The following is an 8,295-nucleotide window of genomic DNA, read 5'->3' as shown; positions in this document are numbered from 1 at the left end:
CATGCTGTGGGGTGTGGTCAAAAACAAAGTGATAACACTGAAAGCCAAGATCTCAGGAGCAGAAGTTCGGGGTGTGTGTGTGTGTGTGTGTGTGTGTGTGTTGCTAAGAGAAGGTGGGACTGGGGATTAAAAGACATTGCTTTGCTATTTAAGCCTGATTATTTGGAGAAGGCAATGGCACCCCACTCCAGTACTCTTGCCTGGAAAATCCCATGGACGGAGGAGCTTGGTAGGCTGTAGTCCACGGGGTCTCGAAGAATCGGACACGACTGAGCAACTTCACTTTCACTTTTCACTTTCATGCATTGGAGAAGGAAATGGCAACCGACTCCAATTTTCTTTTCTGGAGAATCCCAGGGACGGGGGAGCCTGGTGGGCTGTCGTCAATGGGGGTCGCACAGAGTCGGACACGACTGAAGCGACTTAGCAGCAGCATCGAGGAAAATGATGTTTACAAACTGTGACTCTTTTTATGGGTGTGCTGGCACACTGTTACAACTGCTTCTAGTACAAATTCAAGTAATCAATAAACACAGAGCCAGGGCAATGGTCTGATTAACTCTCTGGCTAACCAAGGATTAACTTGACTTCCTATCACTTCCATAATTCTAGTGAAGAATGCTTGTAAAACATTTGAGTGCCCTCCCTGTTCCCTCTCCCTTTGTTGACAGCTGCTAGTGGGGACTCTGGAGAGATGAGGTTGGAAATCCCTGCTGAGGTGACTGCTCCCAGTGCTTCTTGGGAAAGCTGCTGTTTTGACTGTTTGCCTGATGCAAACTACTTCTGCCATGTGCTCCTGTATCCCGAGTTAGACGAAACCATGTCCCCAGTGAGCTGAGTTCTACTGACTCTGGGTCGCACTTCTCTGTCAACTCTGTGCAGGTGGGGGCAGCATGCATCTGTGCACCGGATTCAGTGCCTATCTGGCACACAGTAGATGCTTTATCATATTATTTAAATGAAAGAATGAATGAAATGTATAATGACTTGTGTTAGCAAACAGTTCGCCCTGCAGGCATGGAAGACCTTGTGCTCTGCTCAGATTGTTCAGCTGCAGCCCCCTTAGGTGCTTTTTTGTCAACAGCTCAGTTTGATAAAATGGACTTTCGCCTGGCTGGGACTGGACTGGAGAACCAGTTTCCACTCAGCTCTCTTTCCCCCATTACCTTCATGGTTTGGGAGCAGGTGTCCCCCCAGAAGAGCTGGAACCCAGGGCTTGGCTTCCTTCTCCCCAGGAACCCTCTCAGGCTTCCCTTTGTTATTTCGTTGGGCTGTGAGACTGTGAAGCACAGCGGTTTGGACCATGGGCTCTGGAGCCAGGCAGAATCCAGCTCCCAGGCATTTCCCTTCTCCAACACTACCTGCAAGCCACTCCGGCCCCCTGCCTTGATCATGCCAAGTGCAGTCCCATCTCCAGGGCTTTGCAACAACTTCTTCTACCTGGAAACCTTCCCTCAGGTCTGCCCCTCTTGAGTTTTCCAATCTCTGGTCCTGTGTCTCCTCAGGGGCTCTCCTGACCTCACCTTCTCAAGTGGGAGCCTCCTTCCTTGGGAGTTCCTCTCTAGCCAGCTCTTTTCCAGCACACTCCCTCAGTGGTATGGTCCATGCAGATGCCCCCCAGGATGAATGCGTTCTGAGGACAAAGCCTTTGACTTGTTCTCTTTTGACACCCCAGTGCTCAGAACAGGGCCTGGCACACACCAGACATGTGAAAGTTGTTTGCTGAAATGAATGGAGGAATGAACAAAGTTGTTTAAGCTCTCCTGGCCTCGGTTTCCTCATCCATCAAGTGATGATAAAAATATCTTAGAAGGTTGTCATGAAGATTAATTGAGCTCATGTTCGAAGGTGACGGTCTTGATACAAGTTCTTTATACAGGATGGTGATTTTGAAGATTTCCTTGGCCGCCCAAAACCTTCTGGTCTCCAACAGTCAGCAAGATAACTCCACACTTCATCAACAGCTCTGACGTTCAGCCTGCACACAATGAGATGGCTGAAAGGATAGCACTGTCTCTTGCACAGTGCTATTTCCAGCTGGTGCTTTAAGAGGTTTGGAAACAATCTACTGGAAGGTATTCTTCCAGCTAGGCATTACAGCACGGACTATAATTTCACTGCAAATGTGTCTATGCTCTTTAAGCAGTGCATCATTAAGTTTAACAATATCAAAGTACTCTCTGTGTTACATACAACTTAATTAGTGTACATGGTAACATTAAACAGGCCTACTCACACTGAGACACATATTTATACTTTTTTCTTGGCTTAGACTGATTCATCCCACAACCAACACCATAAATGCAAGTTACAGAGGAGTAATTATTTGCTCCTAAAGGAAAGGAGGGACTTGAGAACCTCCTTGGGGGGGGGTCTCACCCTAAGTTTGGCTGGGGGTGGGGATGGGGAATGAAGAGTGGGGGTGGTGTGGTGGAGAGAAGGGTTTCATGGAAATCTCATTTCAAGAAAGCCTGAGATTCTAGGCTAGGCTGAGTACCTTACTTTTCTCTCAGCACAGCATTCCACAGGTCTGCTTATGGTCTGTCTCCCGGTCTAGCTGTGAGTTCTAATCTGGCAGATGTGGGATCATCTCAGTAACTGCTATGTTCCTACCCCTTCACATGGTGTCTGGTGGGCCTGAGATGCTCAGCAACCGTATGCATCTATTCCAACAAATGTTTATTAAACCCTTTCTTTGGGCCAGGAAGTCTCTAATTGTGTGCGTGCGTGAGGCGGGGTGGTCATGGTGGTGGTTACAATGGTCATCAAAAATGGAGTTATTGACCTCACAGACAAGATAAGGAGATAAGACACTAAATATTAAAACAAAATTATAGTCGTGATAAGCTGTGTAGGGCTATGAGTATCTGTTCTGGGAGTTTGATCTGGTCAGAGAGCTCAGGAATGTTTTGCACAAAGAAGTGATGCTTATTTGAGATCCAAAGCATGTATGGGCATTAACAAGCTGAAGAGGGGAGGGAGCAGGCTGGGGCAAAGGCCATGGGGCAGAGTCTGGGACTCATGTGAGAGAAGCTAAGGCAGGCCAGTGTGGCTGGAGAGAGCAGGGTCACGTGACTTAGATGAGTCTTGGGGGTTGGGGTGGGGTGGGACTATATAACATAAAGCTTTAACAGCTATGACACACACAGTAGTTAGCTTGTTGATTTTTCCTTCCTTGGGACTTTTATTTCTTTCTCAACACTTTCCTTTCAGGGCACTGGGGCAGGAAACCCAGGTGGAGACGGCCATGCTCTGGTCATACTCTCGATGATGGTGTTGTTCCAAAATCACTGCAACAACAGCTCCTACTGCTCACGCTCTTCTGCAGTGTGACCCTGCCACAGCGCCCTTGAACCTGACGTGTAGCCAGCAGAGTATACTGGGAGAGAAGCCATGTGACTTGTGAGCTGAGCTCAGAAAGGGTGGTGCAGCTCTCACCCGGGTCTCCCGGACTATTTGCTTTCCGGAGGGTCCCTCTTGGGAAGTCCTAAGCCGTGTGGGGAGGTTGCGTGTAGATGATCTGGTCAACAGTTCCAGTTCCAGCCCAGCCCAGCCCTGGATGCTCAAGGTCCCACTGGGACTCAGAGGTTCTGCTCCCAGAACTCGAGTTTTGCTTTGTGATGGGGCAGACGACCCGAGAGAGAGCATCTCCAAATCAAGAGCCCACCCGTCACATTTTGGGCAGGGCCGAGGAGGAAGACAGGCCACTTTCTCGGAGTTCCTGTCTACCTTTCTTCCTCCAGGTGTGAATGTCACACGCCGGCTGTGACTGTCTGCCTGAGTCCTGATTTAATTGTTCGTTTGGGATCAGTTATTTCTGAAAGATTCCCCCAGCTGATACACACTGCTGGTGTTTTGCCAAGAAAGATAAACAGCCTCACCTTGTAGTGCAGCTGGATTCAGTCTTCACTAAATCCAGCAGCTGTCTTCCAGGACAGCCCTGAAAATACGGGAGCACTCTGATTCCAGCTCACCTTTCAACTCTGCCATGTCACGTTTGGTGAGGTGCAGCTGCCAGATTCGACACCATGTCCATCACCACGTAATCCGGCTTCTAAATCCTCAAGCAGTCGTGGTCCCTGTAAAAAAAAAAAAAAATGCCAGTGAGAGACTCGTCTTGATCACCTCAAACACTAGTGATTATTCTTTTCAACTGAAACATGGAAACAAGACTAAGCAGTGCTAAGCAAACGTTCACTTTGGTGGTCTTTAAAAATGTCATGAATTAAACTGAAAATCGGAATTACTCAGCACAATAAGAAATGCTTACTGAGTGTTGTGATTTTGCACATCAGGTGGTAAGGCTGTAACTGTGAATAAATTGCTTATAGTAAGATTTCTCCCCCTCTAATGCTGTAGTGGCAGATGGGTTAATAAATATGCAACACTTTGTACCCATATTTGCAATTTTAGAGGGGTAAAGGCTTTTCCTCGCCTCGCTTTCACACACACAAAATGCACAGTCATCCAATATTATACTTTTTAATGGAGAAAACTTAATTTATGGAATGGAAGTAGCATTCTGCTTGCAACAATTTTTAGTTTAGCAACAGTTATCCTGTGAGACAACACAGAAGCTGGTACTTAGGTTCTCTCTCCACAAGAAACTTTTCCCTCTTCCCTGGAAACTTTTCTGACTTTGGAGTGCGGGAGCATTCTTGCACCTTTATTGGTGACTAAGGTAGGTATTGATAAGCAGCAATTTATTCTGTGACCCTGTTTGCTTGATGGGAGGCGATGGGAGCATCGTAATGAGTGGACTGTGCTGACAGGCAGGTCTTTGTCTCCCCTTACCCCCGTAGCTCGGTGACCTCAGGCAGGTCGCATTCTGACTCTGGTCCTCGGCTTTTGCATTTGCCAAGTGCAGTGTAAGTGGAACTTCCCCTCAGGGCTAGTGTGACAGTTAAATAATGCAAGCAATGCCTGGTCTGTGGTATTCTCAATGACTGTTTTCTCTATGGTTAAGGTGGTGGAGTGGGGGAGAGTTTAACAACACCTTTTTGTCTACGAGGAGGGACAACCGCAGCTTAAAAAATAAAGCTGGTGACATCTAATGGAAAACACAGGCTCTGAAGCACCATTTTTGCTGTTATTCTGGGGTATCTAACATGGATACGGGGCGGGGGCGGGGAACATTCACTAGCTGGGCTGTTTTTCTGCAGTATCTGATGTGGAAACGGGGACATTCACTCGCCCGGCTGGGGGAAGCAGCACAGCAACAAACTCTTTGGTGCAGGATGCTGTGCTTCAGACCTTTTGAAAGGATGGCCTCCCTGTTGGCGAGAGGACTGGGGAGTTGCAGGTTGGGCTGTAGGGGTCAGGCGGCTCTTCCTCTCCCCTTAGGGGACTTTCTCAGGCCTGGAGACTCCCCCCAAATCTCATTGTTTGTCCTGCAGATGGTGACAAGGGTAACTAAAACCTTGGGAGCAGCAGTGTTTGGGATTCGGAGATGGGCCTCAGCAAGCAGCTGACTGAGCTGGATGGTAGAGCCAGTGAGCCCTGCACCCGTTCGGGGGGTCCCAGGAAGAACTGGGCCACATTTTGGTCAGTTGGGTGAGAGGAACAGAGGCTCTGCTACTGTTACTCCGCAGGGGACTAGAGAACTGTGAAATATTTGCATCATCTCAATACCAATGACAATGGTGCCAGGTATAGCTTGGAAGGTTTCAGCACTCTTAGAAGTTCAAGTAATTGCTTTATTTATTTATTTTTTAAAATTTATTTTAATTGGAGGCTAATTACTTTACAATGTTGTGGTGGTTTTTGCCATACATTCACATGAATCAGCCACGGGTGTACATGTGTTCCCCATCCTGACCCTCCCTCCAAGTAATTGCTTTAAAGTCACCACTTTTAGACTAAAACAGAGTTATTTATATTTCTAATTCTAGACACACTGAGAGACTTTTCTTTCTACCACGTCCTTAACTTCTTCACTCAGTTGTGTCCGTCTCTTTATGACCCCATGGACTATAGCCTGCCAGGCTCCTCTGTCCTTGAAATTCCCCAGGGAAGAACACTGGAGTAGGCAGCCATTCCCTTCTCCAGGGGAATCTTCCCAACCCAGGGACTGAACCCATGTCTTCCACGTTGCAGGCAGATTCTTTACTCTGAGCCACCAGAGAAGCCCTATTCATCAGGAGGGCAGTTCAATGAAAGTTCCTTAGCTGTTCTTGAGAGTTAGTGAGAGTGAATTACTGATTAGGGGTTTGGGTTGGTATCTGAGGATTTCAACACCATTTTAGCTCAGTGAGGAAGGCACATGGCTTCATCATCAGAATTGTGTAAGGTAAATAACTAGAATTTCTCCAGAGACGAGATTCTTGGTTCCAAGACAGTCTCAGTGAGAACCAGGTTATGCTGCAGAAACAACCCTCAACTCTAAGCTCAAAACAATGAAGGCTTATTTCTTGCCCTCACTAGCACACTCATAGTCTGTCAAGGACCCAGGCTGACAGACCCACACAGATGTCCATGCTAGGAAGGCAAGAAAAATGCTCAGTGGGAAAGTGATCCATCACTTTTACTTGCAACTCACCAATCAGATGATGGTTGGATGGCATCACTGACTCAATGGACATGAGTTTGAGCAAGCTCCAGGAGATGGTGAAGGACAGAGAAGCCCAGCGTGCTGCAGTCCATGGGGTTGCAAAGAGTTGGACATGACTGAACAACTAAATAACAATCAGAAGAGACTATCTGGTGCCACCTAACCCCAGAGGGACTGGAAGTGCAGCCCTACCACTCTGGGAGGCAAAGAGCTGGACGTACTGCTGAGCTGCGTTAGTGACAACAACTGTCCACCCTTCTGCTAGACAAATGTTTGGTCTGTACTCCAACCTGCAGGCAAAATGCACTCACCTTTCCCCAGGGAAATCATCCGAAGTCTCATCCTTCAACGGCGTCCAGCTTAAATTGCAGGGTCTTAGGGTAATGGGTGTGGTCTCTCTGTCAGGTCTGAATATGGGTTTTGTTAATCCGGAGATCTGGGAATTAAAATGACAAGTTACTATATTGATTCTTCCAATCCATGAACATGGTATATTTCTCCATCTATTAGTGTCCTCTTTGATTTCTTTCACCAGTGTTTTATAGTTTTCTATATATAGGTCTTTAGTTTCTTTAGGTAGATATATTCCTAAGTATTTTATTCTTTCCGTTGCAATGGTGAATGGAATTGTTTCCTTAATTTCTCTTTCTGTTTTCTCATTATTAGTGTATAGGAATGCAAGGGATTTCTGTGTGTTGATTTTATATCCTGCAACTTTACTATAGTCATCGATTAGCTCTAGTAATTTTCTGGTGGAGTCTTTAGGGTTTTCTATGTAGAGGATCATGTCATCTGCAAATAGTGAGAGTTTTACTCTTCTTTTCCAATTTGGATTCCTTTTATTTCTTTTTCTGCTCTGATTGCTGTGGCCAAAACTTTCAAAACTATGTTGAATAGTAATGGTGAAAGTGGGCACCTTTGTCTTGTTCCTGACTTTAGAGGAAATGCTTTCAATTTTTCACCATTGAGGATAATGTTTGCTGTGGGTTTGTCATATATAGCTTTTATTATGTTGAGGTATGTTCCTTCTATTCCTGCTTTCTGGAGAGTTTTTATCATAAACGGATGTTGAATTTTGTCAAAGGCTTTCTCTGCATCTATTGAGATAATCATATGGTTTTTATTTTTCAATTTGTTAATGTGGTGTATTACATTGATTTATTTGCGGATATTGAAGAATCCTTGCATCCCTGGGATAAAGCCCACTTGGTCATGGTGTATGATCTTTTTAATGTGTTGTTGGATTCTGATTGCTAGAATTTTGTTAAGGATTTTTGCATCTATGTTCATCAGTGATATTGGCCTGTAGTTTTCTTTTTTTGTGGGATCTTTGTCAGGTTTTGGTATTAGGGTGATGGTGGCCTCATAGAATGAGTTTGGAAGTTTACCTTCTTCTGCAATTTTCTGGAAGAGTTTGAGCAGGATAGATGTTAGCTCTTCTCTAAATTTTTGGTAGAATTCAGCTGTGAAGCTGTCTGGACCTGGGCTTTTGTTTGCTGGAAGATTTTTGATTACAGTTTCAATTTCCGTGCTTGTGATGGGTCGGTTAAGATTTTCTATTTCTTCTTGGTCGAGTTTTGGAAAGTTGTACTTTTCTAAGAATTTGTCCATTTCTTCCTCGTTGTCCACTTTATTGGCATATAATTGTTGATAGTAGTCTCTTATGATCCTTTGTATTTCTGTGTTGTCTGTTGTGATCTCTCCATTTTCGTTTCTAATTTTATTGATTTGATTTTTCTCCCTTT

Source organism: Bison bison, unplaced genomic scaffold (genome assembly GCF_000754665.1).
Source record: "Bison bison bison isolate TAMUID 2011002044 unplaced genomic scaffold, Bison_UMD1.0 scf7180017864304, whole genome shotgun sequence".
Classification (NCBI taxonomy): Eukaryota; Metazoa; Chordata; class Mammalia; order Artiodactyla; family Bovidae; genus Bison; species Bison bison.
Note: the sequence above shows the minus strand (reverse complement) of the source record.